The sequence below is a fragment of the Rattus norvegicus genome, chromosome 19, assembly GCF_036323735.1.
Source record: "Rattus norvegicus strain BN/NHsdMcwi chromosome 19, GRCr8, whole genome shotgun sequence".
NCBI lineage: Eukaryota > Metazoa > Chordata > Mammalia > Rodentia > Muridae > Rattus > Rattus norvegicus.
Genome location: NC_086037.1, coordinates 11,998,104 through 12,023,806, shown reverse-complemented (window position 1 = coordinate 12,023,806; position 25,703 = coordinate 11,998,104). Strand labels below are relative to the sequence as shown.

Genomic DNA, 25,703 nt, shown 5'->3' with positions numbered 1-25,703 from the left:
CACTGCTCTTCGTTGAGTAGCAGCCGGTGTGAGACCTACTCTAAGCACTGTGGGTCCGTTAGTGGATGACGTGGTTGTTGGCCCTGCCTCTGTGAAGCTCAGGACCTATTTGGGGGAAACAGTATTACACAAAACGAAGAACATGCCTTCCTTGAGGTGAAGTTCCATATAGAGGTGAACTAGTAACGTATGGATAGTTGATAGGGAGGGCTGGATCTGTGGGGTTGGAGCATGCCTTTAAAAGCCATTTTTAATTGTGTGTGTGTGTGTGTGTGTGTGTGTGTGTGTGTGTGTGTGTTTCATGGCTCTTATATGGAGCTCAGGGAACATCTTTTGAGAATCAGTTTTCTTCTTTTACTTTGTCGAGTCATGGTTCCTTTTGGTTCTGCCATGCCTTGTCTTTCATTATAGCTGACCCATGAGCTCTTGTGTGTGGCTCGAATCTTCCTTTAGGAGTGCTTGGACTACGAATGTGTGCCACCTCATCTAACCGTGTATGTAGGCCAGGCTTAGGCAGCAATCAATTTTACCTGCTGAGTCACCCCTCCAGCCTGAGCTTACTTTACCTTTTGAGACAAGGACTCATGGAGATGACTTTGACGGCGGAAGAGGAATGAGTTATGAGGAAAGAGCTGAGGCTAAGGTCAGTGAAGAGGCCCCAAGGTGTTTCTCAGTTGTGGACTATGATGGTTTGTATATGCTTGGCCCAGGGAGTGGCGCTATGAGGGGATGTGGCCTTGTTTGAGTAGGTGTGTCACTGTAGGCGTGGACTTAAGACCCTCATCCTAGCTGCCTAGGATTGAGTCTCCTCATAGCAGCCTTCAGAGGAAGATGTAGAACTCAGCTCCTCCTGCACCATGCCTGCCTGGATGCTGCCATGTTCTTGTCTTGATGATTATGGACTAAACCTCTGAACCTGTGAGCCAATCCCAATTACATGTTGTCCTTATACGAGTTGTCTTGGTCATGGCTGTCTGTTCACAGCAGTAAAACTCTAAGGCACTGACTGACTATATGGGGTTCATGTGTCTGGAAGGAGCATTATCCTAGGAAAGTATGAGAGACAGTGTTAGAGGCCCATTCAGTCCGGGTGTCATGTGTACCGAAAAACTCATCTCTGTCAGGATTGTGCTGACTGTGTCTAAGACAGACCATCAGAAGGGATGGTGGGACATGCCATTTATCTCAGTACTAGGGATTGAGGTGGGAGGAGCTTGAAGCCTGTCTGAGCTATTGGGCAAAATAGCAGGATCTTGTCTCAATAAAGCAAAAATGAGAGAAAGCAAAAAGGAGAAGCTTATTATCACTCAAGTTGGCAATATGTGTTGGGCGACATTGGGGGAATCTTTAAATCTGAGTCTCCGCTGCCGTTATTCTCTCCAGTCCTGTGAGGAACTGCTCACTTCATTAATTTCAGCTTTTCTCGGCTCTCAGATGAAGATGGTAACTGTGAAATTTCTCAGGATGGTGGCAGAGTGGTAGCCGTGCCCCCCCCCCCCCCCCGCCGCCACTGAATGACCCCCTCCTCATCGCTGCAGTCTGGAGCCGTGTGTGCTGCCCCACTGTCATACCCTCGAAGGGTTTGCATTTGAGCAGACTGAGACACAGTGATCCAGCTGCTGCTTTCTGCTGTCCAGGCACTTCTAGTGCTGGGGCCAAGGAGATCCGTAGGAGTGTTCTAACACAAGCCTCCTGCAATACCGACTTGGAATTCACAGCCCAGGGTGATGAGTGTTCACATTTTTGACATAATTCATCTAGCCATGTGTGATGTCTCACGGCCCCTGTGAATCTGAGGAACACTGGGGAGACTTGTGGTTCTGTGTCAGGAAGATTGGATTAAGGAGCAATAGATTCAAGGAATGCTCAATCTATCTGTTGAAATGCCCATAATTTGAGGATCAGAGTTCAAGACAGTCACAGTAAAGAAGGTCACAGAATGTCAGGGGCCAGTGCACAGTCTTGCTCTGTTATTTCGACAGGGGATGCCCAGCTGTACGTCTAGCTCTGAAACAGCTGAGTCTGCCATTCACAGCATTCTGCTGCCCTGCAGAAGTCTGACTCTTTCATTAGCAGTGGCCCTCGTGCCTCACCCGAATCTTCCTAGTCGTCAGGGCAAATGCGGCCATTTTGGTTTTTACTTTTAGAGCTGAAGATCATCTTTGTGGTTTTGCTAGGCCAAGTCCCCTGGTGGGCTGGGCTGTCTTTTAGCTATCCCTTTGAGACTACAGGAGGCAAAAGTGGGAGCTATTTGGAAGGATTTGGCTATGGCCTGCCACTGACTTTCAGAATGAACAGAATTGATGGGAAAGCCCCCGTTCTAGTAAAGAAGTGGTGCTTGCTCTGCTCATGGGCCTTCCGCCTTAGATCTGTATCCCATGTCACTTATCCATCGTGGGTATGACACTGCCCTTGGGTTCTTCGTGGTGTCAGCCTGTCTTCTGGAGATCAAAGTCAGAGTGCCGTCATTGGCATGTTCATTAAGTAGAAGTGGCATCCTTCTTTACTACTCTTGTTTTAGATATTTTTTTTTTTTTTAGAATTTAGAGAACACAACTTTTTTTGGGGGGGGGAGTGGGGAGCTGAGGACCGAACCCAGAGCCTTGCGCTTGCTAGGCAAGTGCTCTACCACTGAGCTAAATCCCCAACCCCTACTACTCTTGTTTTATTGACTGCTGTCTTAACCTCTTGTCGTTGTTTAGTGTAGCTTGCTTGCCTAGCTCACTCACACAGGTGAAATGCACACTGGAGTGACTTTTTTCAAAGCCTAGTGTCTTTGGTATATTCAAGGGGAAAGGGCCAATTCAAGAGATCCGTATAATCTTGGAGATTATATCTTGATGATACCTATAAACAGAATTTCCATGTTTCCTTTATGTGATCCCTTGGAATTGAAATACGTTTTTCATAAACTAAGACTCATGTTTCTTGACCAGGCTCCCCCCTACCCCCTGTCTTTAGAAAGGATCAATATATAACTAGATATGATAAGCTTTGTTATGACTCAAATTCTCTGACCTTCTCTTCCTCAACTCGTGGATGGCGAGGTTTAGATCAGCCTTCTGGACAGGTGTTCATCACTCCTTTGAGGTTTCCACCTGCTCATTCAGAGCTCGAACCGACTTTGCCTGGCTGCTTAGCATAAGACCTCAGGGGCACAGAGCCCACCGTAGGCTTGAAACAGTTTGCTCCTTAAGCTGGACAGTAAGCCAAGCATCCTGTCTTGTGCCACAGTCCTTTTCTGGTGCCAGGGTCTCACAGCTGTGCGTCTGTAAACCTGGTACATTGGAAGGCACCTGGAACATTCCATTTTCCCTATGGGAGCCCATTGGGGAATATCATTGCGTTTTGGCCAGATAGCCTCTGACATATCTTTATTGAAAGTAAAAACAAACAAACAAACAAACGAACAACAACAACCAAAAAAACCCAGATACTTAGGAGAAAGGTATAGTTTGAAAGGCTATGCTTTGCAGTTAGTCAGCCCTCAACTATATTAATAAAGTATGCTCTAAGTGTATTCAGATAAAAAGCTCAGAAGCTGTAAACTGTCCTGTCCTCTGCTTCTGTGCTTGCTGTACAAGGAATGGTGCATGTGGGGATGGGAAGGGGAGAGTGACAGGATTTGATGCAAGAGAAGCAGAGACAACGGAAATGCCCGTATGGGAAATTTTTAGAATTGAAAGCAAGATGCCGCTGACAAGGTGGATGAAAACCCCTTAGTTTGTTATGGCTGGGAGGTTACCAAAGCTTTCTTAGAGGGACAAAGCACCACATATGGTGGCCTCCTGTTCATGAACTGGCCATGATATTGCTGTAAGTCTTGGAGTAGGGGTTAAGCATAAGCATGTGGCAGTGGTGTGGGCAATGGTGGTGTGAATGTAATGGGTTCAATGATGGGCGAGCCTGGGATGAACCCTGGGGTTCAGTTAGAGATGGCGTACTTCTCAGTCGAACCTCACTCCCCCTCTTGATGCTGCTATGATACTATTTATCATTATCGAAGAGGCATAATGAGAAAGTTGATCACAGTCCTTTCTGCTGTTTGCTTCATAGTCTGGGGGTATAGTTGAGCTTTTCTTTAAGGCTCTTCTTCTCTCTGATCTGGCTTAGACTCAAATATTCTGAAAAAAAAAAATACAACCATCATGCCAGATAACTGAGGGCCACAGGATTCCCTTTTTTTTTTTCTTTTTTTTTTTTTTAATATTTTTATTTTCTGTTTCTTTAGCTGATGCCTGTTTCCTTGGTTGCAGAATAAGAACATGCCTTCTGTCATAGGTGAACACTTAGGGGTGTGTGATTAGCTAAGCAATTAATAAAAAAAGAAGAGGTGACAATTGGAGTTACCAGGCTGTAGCGGAAAGCAGTGCGTTTGGCCTTTCTCCACACCAACAGATTGGTGGAGAAGCTACCTGTGGAGAGGAACATCCAAATTCAGGAAAGGAAGTTTCTGGGAAAAGGGACCTGAGAGCAGGAAACCAAAGGATCAGAGTTGGTTGATTAGCTAGCTGATAATTTCATTCACTAAATTAGCTTGAAAATTTTCTTGGGTTGTTCATGTGTGCCTAATAGTACGCCAGGCACCAGAGGTAAGGCATGGTTCTCTTATAAAAGCGCTCGCACAGTCACAGCGTGGTGCACAAAGCTACAAATTCAGATTCAGAGAGGTTGGTGCCAGAGAGGTTCACTACTGGCTAACGGGGCGAGGAGTTAGGAAATGGGAGAGAGCTATACTAAGGCTATTGAATAGTTAACTTGAGCCTGGCCTTGTTGGGCTTGTTGAGATCTAAAGGTTGCTTAGTATTGGGGGTCAGAGGGGTCCATATGGGAGGCAGGAAGGGAAGGGGGAGGGAATAGGTAAGGCTGGCCTTGAGTTCTGTGCCTGCCACTGATGAACGGGATGATGGGGACCAGATGCCTTCTCCTTCTTCTGAGTTTATTTTCTGATCTGTAAAGTGGGGATAAAGAGCACGTCTTAGGGGCTAGGGAGATGGGTCAAAAGATAAAGAGTAGGCTGAGCAAGCGGGAGGACTGGCGTTCAGGTGCCCACAGCTCCCAGAAGAGCCGAGCAGGTGCATTGGCTGCCTGTAAGCTTAGCATTGTAAGAAGGCAGAATAGGGATCCTTGTAGCAACCCGATTGTCTGGACTTCTCGGAATCTCGGTTCTCGGCTTAGCAGGAGTCCTTGCATTAGTAAGTAAGGGATGGGTGGAATTCATTTGTTAGTGTTGCATCTATCTCGTTATAACCAAAATGTGCAAAGAAATCTTCACTGCCTTTTTTAATACTGTTTTGGACACCTGGTATGTTTTAGCTTGTTACATAGTTTGGTCCACCCTGGTTGGACTCTGTGTGTTTCCGTAGTTACTTAGTGGTTCACACTGCAGCGATGAACAGTGTGGTTGATAGGAACCAAGGCAAAGCTGAAGTGACTCTCTTGGAAATTGAGTTTTTTTCCTCCTGCCTCCCCATCTTTCCAGTTTGTGCTCTCATTGCTATGAGAAGATTCCCCAGAAGGAGCGATTGAGTGAGTTCATCTTGGCTCACAGTTTGAGGGGTACGACGTCTGCTGAAGATGGAGAGCCATGGTGTCGGGTCTTCACCCATGGCGACAAGAGCTCGTAGTGTGGCTTGTGGTGAAGAAGAGTGCTCACGCTGGAAGCAGAGGTGACCAGTAACCCTCAAGGCTCATGCCACACTGTTTCTAATTCTCATTGCCTGAAGTGTCCATAACTACTCAGAATGGCAGCACCACCTGGATACCAGGTGACCACACACTTAAGCTTGTGAGAGATGTTTCCTGTGCGAATCACAGCACCTCCTGTTTCTCTTCTTGCAAGGGATATGGTTTTGAATGGCTGATGCTGCCATCACTTTGTGCCATTGGATTTTGGGGGAGCATGAATGCCTGGGGCAGATTTCACCGGAGGACATCAAGAGAGGCAGCCCTAGGAATTCACAGAAATTGGTAAGCAGTACTAGTTAGAACGCATTAAGCATCAGAAATGTTAATTGCGTAATGTTTTTAGAACCCTACTAATGATTCTTTCTTCCACTTTGAAAACGAGAAACAGGGGGGCTTAGAAACTTGCCCAGAGCCATACAGTCGGAGGTTTGAACCTGAATGATCTTATCTTCATGAGCCTTGCTGATTACCTTAAAAATAAAAATAAAAAAATAAAAAAATCTTGGACCAAAATAAAATCTTGGAAAAGCCTTGGAGCTTCCGTTTGGCGTGGACTGGGTCGTTTGTGTTCTGGTGCTTGGAGTGGGAAAGCCATGGGATTATCTGCAATAGTTAATCCTTGCAGTTTTTGTTTTGTTTTGTTTTTTGAGACAAAGGTTTTTTGTTTAGGCCCGGCTGTCCTGGAACTCACTCCGTAGACTAGGCTGGCTCAAACTCAAAAGAGTCCCACCTGCCTCTGCCTCTCAAGTGCTAGGATTAAAGGCATGGCCCACCATATGTGGCAGCATTCTATTATTATTATTATTATTATTATTATTATTATTATTATTATTATTCCCACCTGCCTCTGCCTCTCAAGTGCTAGGATTAAAGGCATGGCCCACCATATGTGGCAGCATTCTATTATTATTATTATTATTATTATTATTATTATTATTATTATTCCCACCTGCCTCTGCCTCTCAAGTGCTAGGATTAAAGGCATGGCCCACCATATGTGGCAGCATTCTATTATTATTATTATTATTATTATTATTATTATTATTATTCCCACCTGCCTCTGCCTCTCAAGTGCTAGGATTAAAGGCATGGCCCACCATATGTGGCAGCATTCTATTATTATTATTATTATTATTATTATTATTATCATCATCATCATCATCATCATCATTATTATCATCATCATCATTATTATTACTATTATAACTATTATTATTTATTTATTCACTTTACATCACGCTCACTGCCCCTCTCCCAGTCACCCCTCCCACAGTCCTTCCCCCATTCCCCTCTCCCCTTCCCTTAGCAGGTGTCACCTCCCCTAGGTATCCTCCTACTCTGGCACATAAAGTCTCTGTGAGACTAGATGCATCCTCTCCCACTGAGGCCAGACAAGGCAGCCCAGGTAGAAGAACATATCCCACATACAGGAAACAGCTTTTGGGATAGCCTTTGCTACAGTTGCTTAGGATCCACAGAAGACCAAACTGCACATCCACTCTATATGAGCAGGAGGCCTAGGTCCAGCCTGTGTGTGTGTTTTTTGGTTGGTGGTTCAGTCTCTGAGAGCCCCAAAGGTCCAGGTTGGTCTTCCTGTGGAGTTCCTATCCCCTTAGGGGCTTTAGTCCTTCTCCTTACTCTTCCAGAAGAGTCCCCAAGCTCCATCCACTGTTTGGCTGTGGGTGTCTGCATCTGTCTGAGTCAGCTGCCGGGTAGAGCCTCTCAGAGGACAGTTATGCTCGACTCCTGGCTGCAGACATAACAGTTGGTGCTTGCCCATGGGATGGGTCTAAGTTGGGCCTGTTATTGGGTGGCCTTTCCCTTTAGTCTCCTGGCAGAATTCTTAAGGGTTAATTTCACTGCAGCTTCCAGACACCCATCACACAAAGCAGAGCCTCATACGCTGTCCCTAGTCCTCTGTGTTTGGGATCATAAAAATTAAAAAGAAAAAAAAAACCTTTTAAAAATAAAAAGTTCTCTTGATCGTTGTTCATTTCTAGGTCTGCGCCTGGCACATAGTAGGTAGTCAGAATGTCTTCGTAGAGTCAGTGAAGATACTTGGAATCCCAAAATTTGGGCACCTTGGGAAGTTGACAGGTACTATTGCACCATTGGATGGTGGCCTCGTGGATATGACCTTGGGTGAAAAAGAACGATGTTGGATGCATTCATATCTATAACAGACTTTTGTTTTGATGTAGTTATTTGGGTTTTGCATTCTTGATTACTCTGGGGTTAATAACCTAGTTCCCATGTCTGTGGCAAAGATGAGAAACCAAGAATCACAGAGCTCGTGAGGTCCGAATTGGAGAATGGGAGAGGTACCTTAAGCCTGTGTATCTCACTATTGGAGATATTTTCTTTTATTACATTCGTTTGCAGTTCCAGGTTGAGCAGTGTCTCGGAGAGGTCGCTGTAGAGCCGTATGGAACCAACCATTGCACCTGAAAACCAGGGGCAAGCAGGCTCTTGGCCCAGGACTGATGGCCAGGTTTCACATGCCAGAGTTTCCAGCAGACCTCAGCCTCAGTAGGAGCCACAGGAAACTTCAGAGCAGGAGGGAAGAGGGTCCTTCATTGCAGGGTTTTTTCTTCTGTTTGCTGATGCCAAATGCTGTGGGGCATTGGCAGGGGATGTCTTCAGGTAAACCAAGCCAACATCTCTCTCCCACCAAAGTGCTGTGTACCACCCCACGCCAGCTCAAGTTTCTGGTCACCTGCTTGCTGCAGGCCTGACGGAGACCGAGTGCTGCTGTGTGGCTTTGGATTTTCAGTGCTCAGAGGATACATCAGTCCCGGTCACTAAGAGGACAGCCTCCCTCAACTCCAGAGTCCCTTTGGGTGGTTGAGGTGACATATGTTGTCAGGCTGAGGATCTTTGCTCTCTGTGGTGTGGCCCTCTGTTTCCATAATTCCCCAGGCAAGGATAGGTGTTGGCTGATATTCAGCATTTTGCCCCAGGCCATAGAGTGCTTTGATAACAATTTTGGGATGGAGATCTTCCCGACCTCTTTGGTCCAGAGATTGCAGTTGTCTCAGAGCTGGGATCAGCTCCCTCATTCCTCCTCTTTCATCAGAGTGATGGGGGCGGGAGTGGGCAGAAAGAAGCTCAAGCAGGACAGAAGACTCCACAGCCCTGGGACTGGAACTTAACTCTTCAAATACCAAATAAGACCTCCTTTCTGGAAACAGGGATTCTCATAAACAAAGCCAGTGTAGTTTATTGCTATGATCCCAGCTACAGGATGCATAGCTCTCCCTGTGCTGGCCTCAGGGCATGCATCAGCATCCTAGCGGAAACTGCTGGGGCTTTTTTCTTGGACTGCAGAGGAAGGAAGTCCTGCGTGCTCTGCTTAGCTGGGTGGGTTTGGATAAGATGCTCAACTTCTCTGATCCTGAGCGGAATGGGGGTCACTACGGTCTGAATATGTTCAGGTCGTGTTCACCGTTCAGAGTAAAGCACTTACAACAGCCCATCGAAGGTTTGATGCCCATTAAGCATTCATAAAACTGCAGTACAGCTGCCTGTAGATTCTGGAAGATTCAGGAGCAGAAGGTACTTTACTATTCATGGTTTTCAGACAGAGAGGTTGAGGTACAGACAGGCTAAGTTCCTGCTCCGGACCGCCACAGCTGGTAGGAAGCTGAGCTAGGATTTGAACCAGAGGCACTTGACTTTAGGCTTTCCTGTGTGTGGTGGCAGGACCATTTGGGGCTTGCCCACAGTTTCTCAGCTAAAGAGCATGTTTCTATCAGGAAGACTCCCTGTTGTAATTAATATTGATGGTCAACCCCGGGAGGATTTTGAATCACCTAGGACATAGACGTCTGAGCCTATCAGTGAGGGATTACTGTGAATAGCTTAATTGTGTTGGAAAGAACCATCCTGAGTACAGGCAGCAGCGTTAATGAGTTGACATCCTGGACTGACTAAAGGGTAGGAAGTGAGCAGAGCATCCGCTTACATCTCACTCTGTGTCTTGACCACCCCCACCTCATGTACATGCCGCCATGCTTTCCTTACCACCCCCTGAAGGACTCTGTGGGTGAGATTCCCTAGCTGAGACCCAGATTATCAGTACCTTCTACATGCCAGCTCCCCAGCCAGGTCCTCAGGTAGGTAGGCCAGCTCCCCAGCCAGGTCCTCAGGTAGGTAGGCCAGCTTCCCAGCCAGGTCCTCAGGTAGGTAGGCCAGCTCCCCAGCCAGGTCCTCAGGTAGGTAGGCCAGCTCCCCAGCCAGGTCCTCAGGTAGAGATGCATCTGTTAGTGCCCTTCCAGCCCAGTGTTCCCTTTGATGCTACTGAGAAAAGTTGACACAAATAAAACTCCACCATGTGTCTCTCTTGTCTGGGGAGAGCTCATGCTCAACTCATCTAGGCGTGCCTCCATGGAGTGCTGGAGGAGTTAAAAAAAGAAGTGCTCAGGCTGATCCAAGGGCTTTTTGTGGACAGGGCAGGAATAATGACACTAAACATAAAGTCAAGCCGGCAGCAGCACTCCGGCAGTGTGGATTCTCTGTATCTTGTCCTCTTGGCTGAGAAAGGTGGCCAAGTCCCTTTCCTTAAGGGTCTTCATGCTTCCCTGAGCACCTGGGGCAGAGGTGAGTGGGCCAGCTTTCTGTTAAAACAGTTTGACTTTCATGGAAGAGACTCATTTGCTTAGCCGGGTCAGTCAGCTCCTGACCCTGTATCCTTCACTCTGCTCTGGATCCTCCTCCGGTTCCCAGCAGGAGCTGGACGAGGTCTTTGGATGCCCTGTGCTTAACGTCTCGTCCTTACCGAATATCTAGGGTGCGTTCACGTGGAAACTGAGGTTCAGGAATGTAAGCGATGCAGTTTGAGATGGCGGTGCTGAAGGGGAAAGGCAGCCATCTTTATTTTTCCTGGCACTATGTTGAACTCTTAGATGGAGATTGGATGAGTAATAACCATGGATAGCATAGATCACATGTCTGCCCTGTTCTGGGCAAGGAACTAAGCCTTCTTTCTGCTCACATGTTCTAAGAAAGACTCTGTACGGCACAGATGCTCAAATGGCCACCTAATGAGGTCACCACTGGCAGCAGGGTCAAGTCTAAAGAGTGTTTTGCTTATTTCTGCTCTGCCACACAGCTCTCACGGTGGTCAAGGCAACTTTCTGGGTAGGAAAAGATAATGGTTGTCTGATTTGAAACTTTTTCTTCTAGATGCTTCTAGATCTTCCCCACCTTCTCCTATGCTTTTGTTTCGTATTTGTTGACTGAGAAATAGAGTGGATTTGCTGGTCCCTGAAGGGTTTAGTTGCCACAACACCAGGAACCATTGCCCATTGTCCGCGAACTTCCCTAGCTCTGCTCTTTAAGTATTTTTAAAGGTGATCAACTAATTCCACGTCCCTCATTATAGAGCCAAGATTAAAGCGGAAGTCTAACGTTGACTTTGTCTACTCCATGAGTATGCTTCTTTTGGCAAATAAGAGCTTGGTTTAGATAAAAGGAGTAGCGAGGGAGGAAGTGGGGAGATGGTGCTGTAGGAGGATGTCATGTTATGTCATGCTGTGTCATGGCCGTGTTGGAAAAGCTGCAAATGAAGGGTGACGTTTCCAAACCCTGCTCTGAAGCCCTCACCCCTTACCTGTGCAGATTTTCCGTTTAGCTCACTGTGCTGTACCCGCTTCTTAGTTCTGACTTCAGTCCTGGTACTTCCTGGGCCCCTTTCTGTGTCCTCCAGAGTGACCAGGGACTGTCATTTGTGTACTTTCCTGACAAAGGGCTGTACCGTAAATGTCAAGTAGATGCAAGGTACAGAAATACACCCTGAGAGATGAGTTGTTTTCCTCTGTCGCCTTGTAGAAGCCCAAGTTCTTTTTTTCTAATATCTGCTGCTATGTGGACTGGGGCTGAAATTATGGGATGTATGGAAGAAGCCACCTCAGTTTGAACCAGTTGTTTGTATAATCCAGTCATTTTGTGTGGTTACCTAGGGCAGAGCATTCTGTTGGGAAATGGATAAAGAGGCGAGAGGTTTTGTTTGAAAGCCGACCACCAGAGAGTAAGTTTCCCTTGGTCGCTCTTTTCTTGATCTAGGCAGTTACGGCTGGGTAGAAATACAGATTCCGGGTCTGAATTTTAATTCAGATTTTATCATTTACGGCCTGCATGGTACTGAGCAAGGCACTTCTCTGTGAATGAGTTTCCATTCCTGTAACACGGTGCAGACTCAGGAGGTTGTTGAGGTCATGTGTTACAATGGATAAAGCATTCACGATTACAATTGATATTTTCTGCTGGTGCTATTTGCTGTCAATGAAGACTCGGTGTCCTCATGGAAAACGTAGATGTATCACATGACATTGTAACAAGGACTGTGAGTCTCCTAGGACTGGACTTAATAGTGCTACAAAATGGGTGGCTCAGACCCATGAACATCTATTGTCTCCCCAGTGAAGAGGCTAGGAATGTGAAGCTCAGTGAGTTGTCAGGGCCACCAAGGGTCCTAGCATCTAGTGTCTTAATGCTGTTCTTGATGCTCCTTGGCTAATGGAAGCATCGTTGGCTTCCCCTCAACCTTTTATCCCCATGTGTCCCTTCATACCTGCTGTTTTCTTAGACCACCAGCCATGTGAGCCAAGGGTCTATCGTACCTCAGTACACCTCACCTGAATTATATTTGCAGTATCCTGTTCCCAAATAAGTTAGAATTCTGGAGCTCTAGTGGTTGGCACCATGACGTGTTTACTTTGGGGATGCACATCTGAACTCTTAACTTGGGTATAGAGATCGTGTGCTGAAAGTGTGACCCCAGAGTCTAGAAGGAAGCCGTAGCAATCATTGTTAGGTAAACTGGTGTCCTTCCATCCACACCTTTGGCTGGGGGGTGGGGTGAGGTCCTGGGATGTTTTTCTGATCATGTCTAACTCTTAGCTTTGGATGATATGATGGATTGCATGTGAGTGGGTTGCTTAGTCTTCCTGTTTCTGGAATAAGGTAGAAGAACATTCCCTTTTTCTAATACGACCCACGCATGTTGAAGTGCTGGTGGCACATGTCAGTCTAGCCATGGGCCAGGTTGTTGTGTCCTTCCTTGCTTTTCTTGTCTGATGTTTTGTGGCTCTTCACGGGCACCTTGGCAGTTGGTTGCACAGGTAGGAGCCCGAGGTGTCAGGAAGGTTCCAAAGCACTGTACACATGAGTTGGTTTGGGCTTCCCAGATTCTAGGGTTACTTTGCAATCAGAATGGAAACATGACTTTCATTCCACTTGGGAGCCAAGCAGATTTGCCCCAGAGAAGTGTAGATATCTATGGAAACAGCCCTAATTTTAGCTCTGCCATACTTAATACCAACCCAGAGAGTGCTGTTCGGGCCAGCGCCCAGGGAATCAGGAACATAAGCTGGCTGAAGGCTTAGATTGAGCATAGAGTTGCCCAGGGACCACTGGAACTAGGGCGGACATGCAGGGATCTTAAGTGGGTCAAAAAGGTCAGCTCTAGCTAAGCGTGAATGTGCGTGCCTAGTCCCAGATTTCAGTAGGATGAGACAGAAGGACTGCTATGAGTTGCAGGCCGGCCTGGGTTACACAGTGAGTTCTAGACCAGTCTGAACTACAAAGGGAGATATCTGAGGAGATAACTGGAAAGGTAAGCCTCGATCAGAAAGAAGGGGTTCTTCTTGCTTTCCCCTTTTATTTGTCTTGTCTAAATTTTGCCAATTTTGGAGTCAGTTCCTGACACTGCATCCCCTGTCTCCATCTCTGGAATCCTTACTCTTGTCCTGAGTCCCTGGCATTCTCCACAACCCTGTTCACGGTCGGTGGCAGCATCTTTAATTCTGAGGTTGACTCATATATTTTGAAGATCCAGAAACCATTTTTGTGCCTTTGAGAGTCAGTCAGGGTCATTGTCACGTATGTACCGAGCATGCTATCAATATTCATGAGTAAAATAACACAGCGCAGGGAATTTGATAAAATTGTTGATTTCTGTTTTACCCAACTCAGGGCCTGAGGCAGCCAAAATATACATTTTCTATTTTAAATTGGGGGAAGACTTGATTTGATATATGAGAGAATAGCTTGTGGCTCTAGTAAAGGCATTCTATGAAGGGTTTCTGCAAGGGGAGTCTACGACATGGAGGATGTTGGGTACAGTAGGTGAGGGAAGATGTGTAAGATGATGGTTTCAGGTCACTTAGGAAATAACCCTGTGTTTTCAGCCTAGCAGGAACCCCGTAGACTATCAGACAGAGAAAAAAAAAAAAACAAAAAAACTTCAGACGTCATCTAATTCTGTGTCATTTGAAGCACGATATTAGCATTAATATTTAAGACCTTCATCTTTGATTATTTATTTTGGTAAACATGGGTTCCCTGCTCAGTTCCTCGGACTCCAAGGCGGAGTTCTCCAGACACTTAAATCTATAATGAGTGACTATCCTGGGTAACTATTTGGAAGCAAGATATTATGCATGAAAGAGGTGGTTAATTCTTGTACTGTATTCCCATATATACCGTGCTCTTTAAGTAGGATGAGAAGAAATGTAGTTGTAGTGAATCTAGAAAAGTGGATGCAGGAGACTGCAAAGAGGGTGTGAAGATTGGGCTGGGGCTCTATGACTGATTGAAGGTGAGTAAAGAACAGGTCGACCAGATAACTAGGTTGTGCTAGAACCGAGACCTTGAAATATATCTCTTGTCCTTTTATCTCAGCATGCATCAAATGTGTGCTGACTTCAAATTCTTGGGCCTACTGTGATTTGGATATGGTTTGTTTGTGACTCCCAAGGGTTTGTGCTCCAGATATTTGCTCTTTAGCATGAGGCAACCTTCAGGAGTGGACCTAGTGAAGCATGCTGTGCACTTGGGGTGCTGTCTTCAGAAAGGACTAATGTGAGTCTCATGCAGAGCAAGTGAGTTCTTCTGAGAGTTGGTTATTTTCTAACAACAAGCCTGGCCCTTGAACCCCTCTGGCTTCCACTCACATTTGCTTTAAAATGGTGCCATCTACCATGTGGTGGTATGATTCAAAGGTCCTTATAGATCCACGAGCTTTAGATTTTGGAAGGAAGAAAAGTGGTTGGGACACGTGCTTCCTGGCAAAGGTCTTTCTAATGCCTAGACTATGCCACTCAAGCTGTAAGAGAGCCTGGGACCTGGCTTACTGGGTTGTGGGATATATGTGTATGTTCAGGCCAGTATAAGGGGGTTTGTTCTTCAGCCTTGGGAGCAGCCCCAGCTGGCAGGGTGTGTCAGAGCAGAGCCCAGAATGTAAGCCAGAGGGCATGCATGTGAAGGCCACTTATATTCCAGTCGTTAGGATTGTAAGAATTCTATATTCAGTGATGAAATGTTATATGTGATATTATTTGTTGACTGCTTTATGATCATTTATTAGTGTTGATTGGTAACAGGGCCCCAGTTTAGCCATATCCACTTGCTAGGGGTACTTGGTCCTGCATCCATCCAGAGTCCGGCTCACTGCTTTAGTATTTGGAAGCCTGTTCTCATCTGTTTGTCTGTCTGTTCCTCTGTCCATCTACCCATCCATGATAGCACCCTTTCGGTATGCACGTCCTCGTAGGTAGCCTTACTTCTTAACTTCACTTTCCATTGCTGGGGCATTAGTGGGTAGAGGAATATGTGTGTTGCTGATATGGTTGCATTAGCACGGGTAGCATCTTTATTCTGACCATATGTTCATGAGGACAGAGCTCTTGTTCACATTTCTCTTTCTGCTACACAGAAAAGTGCCTACTACATTGTTGATGTTCTTAATATATAACGGAGAATGAGCCAACCGCAAGCTGTGCGCTTGACTCCACAGAAAGTACTTTTTCACAATCCTCTTGTTTGCCCTTCTTGTACTTTCCCATGTGTTTGTTCCTAGGCTACCATCTAGTGCATGTTTATCGTTATTATAAGCTGGTCTCAACACTTACACAGCAGATAACACTCAATAGAATTGAATAATTCGGTTACAATTATTCTTTCTTTTTACAGACAAGGAAAGTGAGACATAAGTCACACATCTCTAATTCAGGCCACTTCTTTATTTCTGAAACAGTGTTTTCTAGTAGAGCATCTGTGTGCTGGAAAGGCCCTATCTATGTGGTCTCTGCTCCAGGAGCCACCAGCCATGGGTAATTAGTATACCTGTGCAAGGAAGCTTGGCTAAGGAGGAACTAAGTTATAAATTTCATTTAAATTAAGTTTCAGAAGTCATGTCTGACTAGTACTCCCGTATATGACAGTACCAGTCTCTACAAGGCTCTCTCTAAGTAGTAATAACTGCTGTGGCAAGTTCTGGATCCACCCAGAGACATGTATGGAATGATTTTATCCTTAAAGCCCTAGGTGAATTAACAAAGACCAGGCTATCTCGTCTACCCTGTAGATGACCTATCCTATATCTTACAGCAAGAAGTTCTGTGGCTAGGTTCTCGCCCAGGGAGAAGTGACCTTAGAGTTTTTAATCAGCTCCTTGTTTCCCTGTTTTCCATATGCACAAGGATGGATCCTGCTGTAAAAAACAAGATCTCATTGTTCTAAATGTTTGTCAGCTACCAACAGAATGCCTCTCTCTCCCCTCTCCCTTATCTTCCTGAAGGGGTCAAGCCACGTGCAATTTGCAAACTCACTGTCTCCACCGAATGACTCATTTAGGTTAAACACACTTATTACCATGAGGTGAAGTTATGTCAATGTCACTTTGAAAAACAAAACAAAACAAAACCCAATATCCTTCACAGGATGTTCTGTCATGTCTCCAGACAAATGAAACAGAATGAACGTTGTGTAATGGTTGAAATTATTTTAAGGGTAGGGTGGGACGAAGAGAAGGTTAAATTGTATTGTCCTGCAGTCTCACTGGGTAGAACAAACTCTTGGATCTTGAGGGTTTGACGATATTAGCAGTTCCTCTCTTGAGTTGGGTTTAAATGTGGGTGAGTTTCATTGTGGACCCGGTTGCAGAGTAGAAAGCAGAGAAACCGTACTCCTGCGTGGAGGTGGGAAGCAGTTTATACCCAGTCAGTAGCACTTGCCTCCAGTGTGTTCTGTGGTCTGTGTGATACTTATGCAGTAAACACGGATCATTTAGAAGCCTTGAAGTGACAGGAGGGAGGGTCAGGAATTCACGTTAGGAGCAGAGTTGGGCGAAAATAATCAAGAGAGTTACATGGTAGGAAAACCCCAGAGAGATGGGCCCAAAGAACGAGCCCCAGGTAAGCACAGCCCAAATTTAGATAAGACTTCTGGTTCAGAGAATGTAGGATAGGGATACTTTAGATTATGTGAGTATGTAAGGGGTGATACAGTCAAGAGCTTCTGGGAAAAAGCCCTAGATTTGACTGGTTAAATCCTCATGTCCTTTCCTCATCCCAATTCAAAGCATTTAACTTTCAAAGGCAGATTTGAGTTTACATTTTCCCCACCCACCCATCCACCCATCTGCCCACATCGTCTACTAGACTGTCCATTCACTTACCTAGTATTCACATGTTGGTGTGTGTAGTTTTTGAGCCTCTAATCTGTATGTGGCATGGAAGCTACTGTAATGGAAAGGCTTTGTCCTTATCCTCAGAGAGTTCCCAGCCTTTCCCTAAGGCACTCACATAGTAGGTATGCATTTCCGAAACAGCGTGGAGAGCTTTGGATGTTCTGGACTTTAAAGCCAATGTCATCACACCCTTGCAGCTTTCACTAGCAACAGACAGACAGTCAGTGTTTACTTTCCTGCTTCCCCTCTTGCTCATGTTAGTATCTAACATGGGCTATTTCATTGTGTTCATTGAATCTTTATTGTATCTCTCCGGAGAATAGGGCCCTCCAAGTCCTCCTCGGACCTTGGATTCGTTGTAGACATTGGCAGAGGATCAAGCATGCTGAGCTAGAAGGGAACTCTGGTTCACACATAAGGAGCTTGAAACAAGGCTTGAAGGGTCATCTGAGCTGAAGAGTTCCCTATCTTTCTGTGTTCTCAGCTTTCTTCTTTCTGCATCTGTTAATCCTGCAGACAGTAACCAGGTAGTGTGAGAATCAAGGGAAGCTACAAGGCTTGCTGAAGCCAGACACTGCCCATTACCTATGCACATGCCCCACCGGAGACGTGGAGACACTCACCTTGAATTGACAATTGGAGGCCACATATTTACTTTGTCTTCGAGCCAAGCTGCTGTCAGGTATGAGCATGGCAGAGATTTTCTTGATGCCTTAGAACCCTAGGGTGCTTCTGATGTCTTCAAGTTCAGGACCCATGATTTTCAACCTTTAGAAAGCTTTTTTTTTTTTCTGAAAAAGAAAATAAAACCAGCCTCTTATTTCTTAAATATCACTGGACTCAAGTCTTTTATAAAAGGTGATATCCTATCCAGGCATGGTCAAAGTGCTACTTTGAAGCAAGTGCTGGTGGGAGATCAGCAGGCACCGAGAGAAGGCAGCATAGCGTACTCTGCAACACGTACCTTGCTGTCTTAGTTGACCCAGTGAGGTTATGCTAATCTTACTTTAGAAAGGAACAGGGGAGACTGACATAGCTGCTCAGCTTTCGTTGAAGCAGCATTGGGCCGGATGAGTGAGACTTGATCTTTAATATCCGTGTTGTTCCTGTGCCACCATGCGCTATGGAGAACTTGGAGCAGTAACTTAACTCTTGAAATTAAAAAAAAAAAAAAAGTGCGTCTATTTGCTCCCCTACTTGGGCGAGCTCATGGACTGATGTGTCTCACATTGGTCTTCTATAAACCAACAATAATAATGAGAGGATGGCGAGGATGATTATGTCTTGCTAAGCCTGAGTAGTGTTCACTTTTAATCTCAGAATGAGTGGGAGGGGGGTGAATTCGAGGCCAGCCTAGGCTACATAGCAAACAAACAAAAACGCTAAGAACAAAATCAAGGGTTAGGTTTGGAACTCAGAGGAGGGTGCTTGCCTAGTATGCATAAGGTCATGGATTCATTCTTACACACACACACACACACACACACACTTGTGGCATAATGAGGATTAAAACAGATTAGTCAGGAAATGCCCTGGCATAATGGCATATGGTAAATAATAAATCCATGGTCCCTCCAGTACACATTTGCCGTAAAGGAACATTATTCATCGATGACATCTTGTGTATGTTTATTTCTGCTAATTTTGACCTTGTACAGGCCTTCATTCATAAATAGACTTACCAAATTAATGAAAAAGAGCTTCGCTTTGTAACAAGAAGTGGAGACGTAATACCACGTGATCACCAAAAATGTCAGATTGAGCTGAAATCTGGCCTCTGGCTCAACACTGTCTTTCCTGGTATCCAGCTTCGTCTCCCATGGCCGTGGTGGCGATTACTGCATCAAGACGAAGCATGACACAGCCGCACAGGAGGATCCCAATTTCAGTACTGGAAAAAGAGGAAGAAAACGTACACTTGTATTACTCAAGGACAGAGCCTTCTTGGGCTACTGCTCTGGGGATACTGTAAACCCACTTCCCCGGGGAATGCTCTGGGATTGTTCTTGATGTGGTGAGAGGGTCTTTCCTCAGAGATGGTATGCGTCTTCCCAGCATGCCCCTAGGCACAGTGAGGAGAGTCTTCCTTTGTTTTGTGTGATGTTACACGCTCTCTGCTGTGGCCTCCCAGTGATACCGTCTCATGGTGCATGGCCCTTCACCTCCTCCACTCAGAATGAACTCATGGAAGTCAGAGGACTTGTGACTGCATGGAAATGGTTTCACTGAAGTCTCTCTGGTGCTATTTATAGGCATGATTGCTCTTTTCATTACCTTCTCAATTAGGGAGGACCTGGTTTAAGGGATGCAGCAGGCAAACATTTATTGGCTGGTGCAAGAACTTAGGAGCCAGAACAAGTGTGAGGAGGGTCTGAGAATGGCATCAAGCCTGAGGTAGAAGATGTCTAGAGGGGCTCCGAGTTCTGCAGGTGAGAGGTCTCAGATTGCCCAGCTGATCCAAATCCAGATTAGACCCGTTCTGTGACAGTATGCTCTCATTCATTCGTTAGAGCGGATTCCCTGTGCATTTGCAGGTGAATTGTAGGGTGTGTGTGTGTGTGTGTGTGTGTGTGTGTGTGTGTCTGTGTGTCTGTGTGTCTGTGTGTCTGTCTCTCTGTCTCTCTCTCTGTCTGTCTGTCTCTCTGTGTGTCTGTCTGTCTCTCTCTGTGTGGTGTGTGTGTGTGTGTCTGTCTGTCTGTCTTTCTGTCTGTCTGTCTCTCTGTGTGTGTCTATCTGTCTGTCTGTCTCTCTGTGTGTGTCTGTCTCTCTGTGTGTGTCTGTCTCTCTGTGTGTGTCTGTCTCTCTCTGTGTCTGTCTGTCTATCTCTCTCTCTCTGTGTCTCTCTCTGTGTGTCTGTCTCTCTGTGTGTCTGTGTCTGTCTGTCTGTCTCTGTGTGTGTGTCTGTCTGTGTGTGTGTCTCTCTCTGTGTGTGTCTGTCTGTCTTTCTCTCTCTCTCTCTCTCTCTCTGTGTGTGTGTGTGTGTGTGTGTGTGTGTGTGAGTTTAGAGTGGGAATAGGCCTCAGTCCCTTTTGGCAGCTTGGAAGGTGGAGAAGGTTGGCACCCTTGGCCCAGGCAGTAGCTGTGCAAAGCTGCCAAGGTGATATAGTTAGATGTCCTCTCTTTGCAGATCTAAATGACAGTAGTACCAAGAGGGGGCTGTGGTTCCTGACCTTTCCTCACCGTGCAGAAGGGAGTGAGGATTGTGGGAGGAGAGGAGATGGGAAAGGTGGATCAGGTCATTGCTGCTGGAGAGATGCTGTTGGGGGGGCTAGGGCACCTCATCTTCAGCTTCTGAGACAAAGTCTCCAGAGAACTTCTGGAAGAGTGGGCCTCACACCCTAGATTCCTTGCAGCATGTGCGTGGGCGTGGGCCGTGCCCATGGGTTCTATGTAGCAGACCTGTGAGAGCTGTGGTCGGACAGAGTTTATGGGGCCACTTGTCCCGATGGATGAGCCTTTCCAGCTGTTGGGGACAGCAGTGAGTTGGAACAGCGCCGTCAGAGCAGTGAGCTCCTTCTCACACCGCTCTCTCAAGGATGCCGTTCTCTCTGAAGTTTGTGGTTCTGCTGTCCACTGAACAGCTTAGGACAGCGCATACCAGAGAAGTTAAGTGGCTTTTGCTTACCCATAGAGCAGCTGATTTATTAGGATTAGGACACTGGGACTCCAGGGTCCATGACTTAGAGAATTGTGTCATTGGAGCTGTATGTCTCTGGGTCCCAGCAAAAGGAACCCTTAGTACTCCTTTATTTATTACTTTTAAGTCTTTTGAAGGATGTCTGCCACATGCATGCCTGGTACCAGTGGAGGCCAGAAGAGGTCTGATCCACAGGAACTTAAGTTGTGGATGGTTATGGGCTCCCACATGGATACTGGGAACCAAATCCAGGTTAACTGCAAAAACAGCCAGTGATCTTTACCACGGAGACGTTTCTCAGCCCTGTCCTCACCCTTTCTTCTTATCCTGAAGGTGGATAAAGGGATACACATTTATCTGAGTCATGTACATTATCATAACAATGATTTTTTTAAGTGCCAAGGTTAGTCGTAATTTCGTTGGCTTAAAATGCTTTCTGAAATTCATCCGTAATAAAGAATATGCCATCTTAACCATTTTTAATTGTGCGATTAAGAAGTGTTAAGTAATTCACACTGCTGTGCCCTCAATTTCAAGAACTCTTTTGATCTTGCAGAATTGAGACGCTATGCCCGTTAAACACTCTCCCCTTCCTTCGGCCTCTGGCAACTGCCGTCCCCTGTGGTTCGACTACTAGAAGTATCCCATATGACTGAGGTCAGTTAATATGTGTCCTTTGGTAATCGGCTGCTTTCACTTAGTATATGGTCCTACAGACTCATCCATAGGATACTGCATGACAAGATTTCCACTCCTTTAAAGCCAGAATTAGTTCTGTCATAAGCATAATACAGATAGAATATTTGATTTTCATTCCTAGATTGACTTGTGTGTCCTTCATGGATCACTGAGGGTGATGGTTTCCATCTTCTCACTGCATCTTGCATGTTTTACAAATGAGTGTAGACCAAGTGAGTGTGAAAACCCCAGTCTGCCTGACACTTACTTTACTTTGAAGGTTTTTTCCCCCAAGAATCAGTGTCTTAGGGTTTTGTTTTTGTGACTAAACACCATTGCCCAAGGGAACTCTCCTGAAGGAAAGCGTTTAATTTGAGCTGGCTTACAGCTCAGAGATTTAGTCCTTCATCCTCACGGTGGGACACATGGTGGCATTCAGGCAGACATGGTGCTACATCTCAGCTGAAAGTTCTACATCAGGTTCCGCAGGCAGCACGGAGTGAATGTTGTACCAGACCTAGCATGAGCAGTTTAGACCTCACAGCCTGCCCCCCCCCCCCCCGACTCACTGCCTCCAGAAATGCCACATCTACTCCAACACCATTTTTATCCAAACTACCATAGCCAAGAACAAATACAGGCGACAGTATACAAGAGGTGATACTTTTATGTATGTGCGTATGCACATACGTTATATGCATGGCAGTGCCTGCAGAGACCAGAAGACCACGTCAGGTCCCTTGGAGCTAGAGTTATAGGTGGTTTGTGAGCAGCTTGATGTGGGCACTGGGAATGAATCTTTGCAAGAGCAGCAGGAGCTCTTAAGTACATACTGAAGCATCTCTCTAGCCTCAGAGACTATACTTTGTAAAGAGTCCATTGAAGAAAGTTCTAGGAATGTTGGTTGAGGATCTTACAGGATCTGATACTCAACTGTCAGTATCTTTTCTCTTGGGTTTTCTGAGGGCTTTGCTGTTGGGTCTCTGCATCCCCTGGACTTGTCAGCGTGCGTGTGGATCAGGGCTTGCAACATTTGGATGCTCCTGATTCTTAGCTTTTACTGTGATGCAATATCTAAGCCAACCGCCTTATAGCGATGAAAAGCCCAAGGTCAGTTGTTACCTGTTGCTTCTTGTCTGTCTGCTCATGTGTCACATGACAGTGTGAATGCCGAGTAGAATAACTCTTTACCTCATGGCAGCTGGAAATCAAAAGCAAGAGACTTGGAGAGGCCGTAGTCTCAATAGCCCAACTTCAAGGGCATGTATCAGGTTACCTAACTTTAGTCTACTGGGCTCTAAGTCCTAAAGGTTCCACACTCTTCTGCCAGCTGGAGATCACAGCCTTTAACACGTGGGCCATTGGGTAGATTTCATATCTAACCTATTCTACCAGGGATTTCATTCCAGCCCTGCCTCACTGAATGTGCTGGGACATCTCTCCAGTGCCCTGAGCTAAGTCTGTCATCTGTAGAATGAACAAAGTCTACACCTTTTAGACCCCCCCAAACCTGAAGTTTGATATGCCTTAGGAGCCTGGTCCTGTCTGAGCTGCACCAGGTCAAGGACGCTAACATGGCTCCTATGAGGCCTGAGGTGGATATGAACCTCTGACCTAGGCAGTCTTTCTGAGTCCCACAACTTCCAGAAGCCTTTTGGGGAAGAGGAGTTCAGTTTGTACTATTAGAGACCACAGGAGAAGGTTAAACCTTTAGCCTGTTTTGTGTTTTATCTTGCCAAAATGTGTTTTCCTTAATGCCAGAGGTTCTGACAGTGGCCTGGTTCTCATAGGCTCCAGAGGCGCTATTCTCAAAGCAGCATGCACAGTCATCCAGCCTCGGTACTGTGGCCTAGGTGTGAGTTTACAAAGTCAGCTCTCTAGAAGCTGGCATACTTTTTCATGCCCAGGATGTGACAAGTGGCTGCTTCCCAGGCATGGTGAAAGTAAGTGGTTTTATAGCAGCAAAGGCGAGATCTGCCATTCGATTGGCCAGAGTTGCCTTCTGACCCGATCAATCATCAATTTCTATTTAAAATAAGCGTTTTGTTTGTCTGGGAGAGCCCTGAGTCCTAATGTCTGACACTTAGCTCTTAATCACTCTGGGAAAGATTTAAATAGGCGTTTCTTTCTCACTTTCCCCTGGATACATGTTTAGTTCAGCTTCCCGTGCCCCCGACCACATTTCCTGTGACCGTGTGTCCTGTGGGGATATTTATTGCTTATATCTTCTGAGTTCTAGCCTTTTGGGGTCTCCTTGCTAGCTGGATAGCGAAAGCTCATAGTGGGTTTTCTGCTGCCTATGAGGAGCCCATACTTCTTCTGGCAGCCATCTTGGAATAAAGGGCAAGTGTGAGCCGTACACATCCTCTCTCCCAGAGGTCTCTGTACTCTGCTCTCTGAACCTGACTTTAAGATGTGTCTTTAGCTTTTTTTCTGCTTGCTCTTGGCAAAACAGTTGGAGGATGGAAGAATACAGATAGTGACATAGCGGCTCATCTGACAGCTAGGTTTTTTTGTTTTGTTTTGTTTTGTTTTTTTGTTTTGTTTTGCATTATTTTTTCTTGTTTTGCAGCTTCCTTCACTCTTTTCGCTTGGGCATTGTCATGGGCCATGCGAAGACTGGCAAAAGACTTTAAGTTCTTTTCTTCTTCTGTGCTGGCTCTGGCCTTTTCCTTTTTATACACATTCCGGATGGGCATCACGGGTCCTGTTAGCTGGGTGGCCAATTTAAGTTCTTCAGCAGAACTGTCTCCCTTCTTTGGGGCAGAAGGCTTCCTGGGGAAAAGTAGGAGTTTGGAGCGGTAGCTCCCCTTCAGGCGCTGCACGTTGGCCTGCAGTGATTCAGTGGCTTTGTTTCGCCTCCTTGGGTCTATAGAGATGCCGATGGTGTGAGCCATTTTCTGGTGGGTACCGGCCACCCTGAGTTCTTCCACTGAAGCCTCTGTCAGCCCGGACCTTGGTGTGGTATCTAACCGTAGGGCACCTCACGATGGGTATGATGGGACCGGAGGCAGGACAAGGAGCAATGTGACTGCCTTTGCTGGCCGGGCCTTGTGCCTGAAGATCTTGCATGCTGGTTGAATCAAGTGTCCACTTGCTGCTACCAATTCTTGTGGAAGTGGGGCTTCAGGACCATGCCATTCCAACTGGGGGCTATGACTGCCTCCTGTACAGGAGAATGGGCCAGCGGAAAAAGTCTGACAGCTAGTGTTAAAGGGATCTAATGACCCCCCCTTTCCCCCCCCAATATGCACTAAGGAAACAAATTCAGGGGCTGAGAGATAGCTCAGTAAATAAAGTAGCTACCCTTGTGGAAGTATGAGGACTGAGGATCTCATAGAAGATGGGCATGATGACTCTAGTGGGGTTCCAGAGACAGGTGGGTAGGTATGTAGAGCTTGCTGGTCGACCAGTTAGTGGTGAGCTCTGTACTCAGCAAACAACCCTGTCTCAAAAAGTATGTTGGAGAGAGATTGAAGAAGACACTGGGCGTCCAAATCTGGCTCTACATGAAAGCAATATGAAAGAAATATACCGCTATCGAGAACACTTGGTTAGTATCCACGAGGCCCTTGGTTTGATCCCTAACACCACAAAAGCAAGTAAAATACCAAAAGCAAGTTGAGACACAAGCTGCCTGTACAGCCTGTGTGTGGCCAGGTAAAGTGTAAAGTGTTCTCAGTTCTGTTTTCTGAAATCCACACAGAAACCTTTGCAAGTCATCATTGTTTGCCTATGTAAGAGACCTTGCCCGCTCTTACAGTAGAAATGCCAGCCCGCTCCAAGCTCATGGCTCTGTTCTGTGCTTCCCATGAGTCACGTTTTGACCTGGACTTGGAAATGGGTTCAGTGTGAAGTTCTGAAGGATTTTCTCTCTGTGACTGGTACTGTTTGGTGACATCCAATAGATTATTCTGTTATTACTCCTTGGAGTCAGGGAGATCACCAAGCTTCCTCTCAGCCTTTTAGTTTAGACCTACTAAGTTCCCAGGGAGGTAGTGGCTCCTTAGATCTGTCTCCTAGCTCATTCTGTTGGAAACAATTCTTTCTCTTTCCCTGGAGGGGTGTGTAGCTATCTGGGAGGTAAACATTTCCAAATATACTTGTGCCCCTGGGAGATGCCTCCTCTTCTACTCTCTGGTCAGTGTCTGTATTTGGAACACTCTTGAGATGTCTTCTCTGTGAACCTGACTGGCTGTCCTTATTACTAATGCCCCTTACCCACTTCCT

The 25,703-nt window shown here is 46.0% G+C and overlaps 1 protein-coding gene and 1 pseudogene across 5 annotated transcripts in view; one reads left to right on the top strand and one right to left on the bottom strand.

The window, feature by feature from the left end:
- Positions 1-25,703, top strand: part of Large1 (LARGE xylosyl- and glucuronyltransferase 1) — a 448,171-nt gene that overhangs the window by 33,368 nt on the left and 389,100 nt on the right. Inside the window, exon 2 of one of the 5 annotated variants that reach the window (XM_063278108.1) lies at positions 21,352-21,452. The exons of 3 other annotated variants lie outside the window; for them this stretch is intronic. The gene's annotated coding sequence lies outside the window, so the exon portion shown is untranslated. Of the gene's footprint in view, positions 1-10,158; positions 10,288-21,351; positions 21,453-25,703 lie in introns of those variants that run through there. One more of the 5 variants, XM_063278106.1, reaches the window with a different exon arrangement.
- On the bottom strand, positions 18,941-24,824 carry Rpl13-ps7 (ribosomal protein L13, pseudogene 7; annotated as a pseudogene).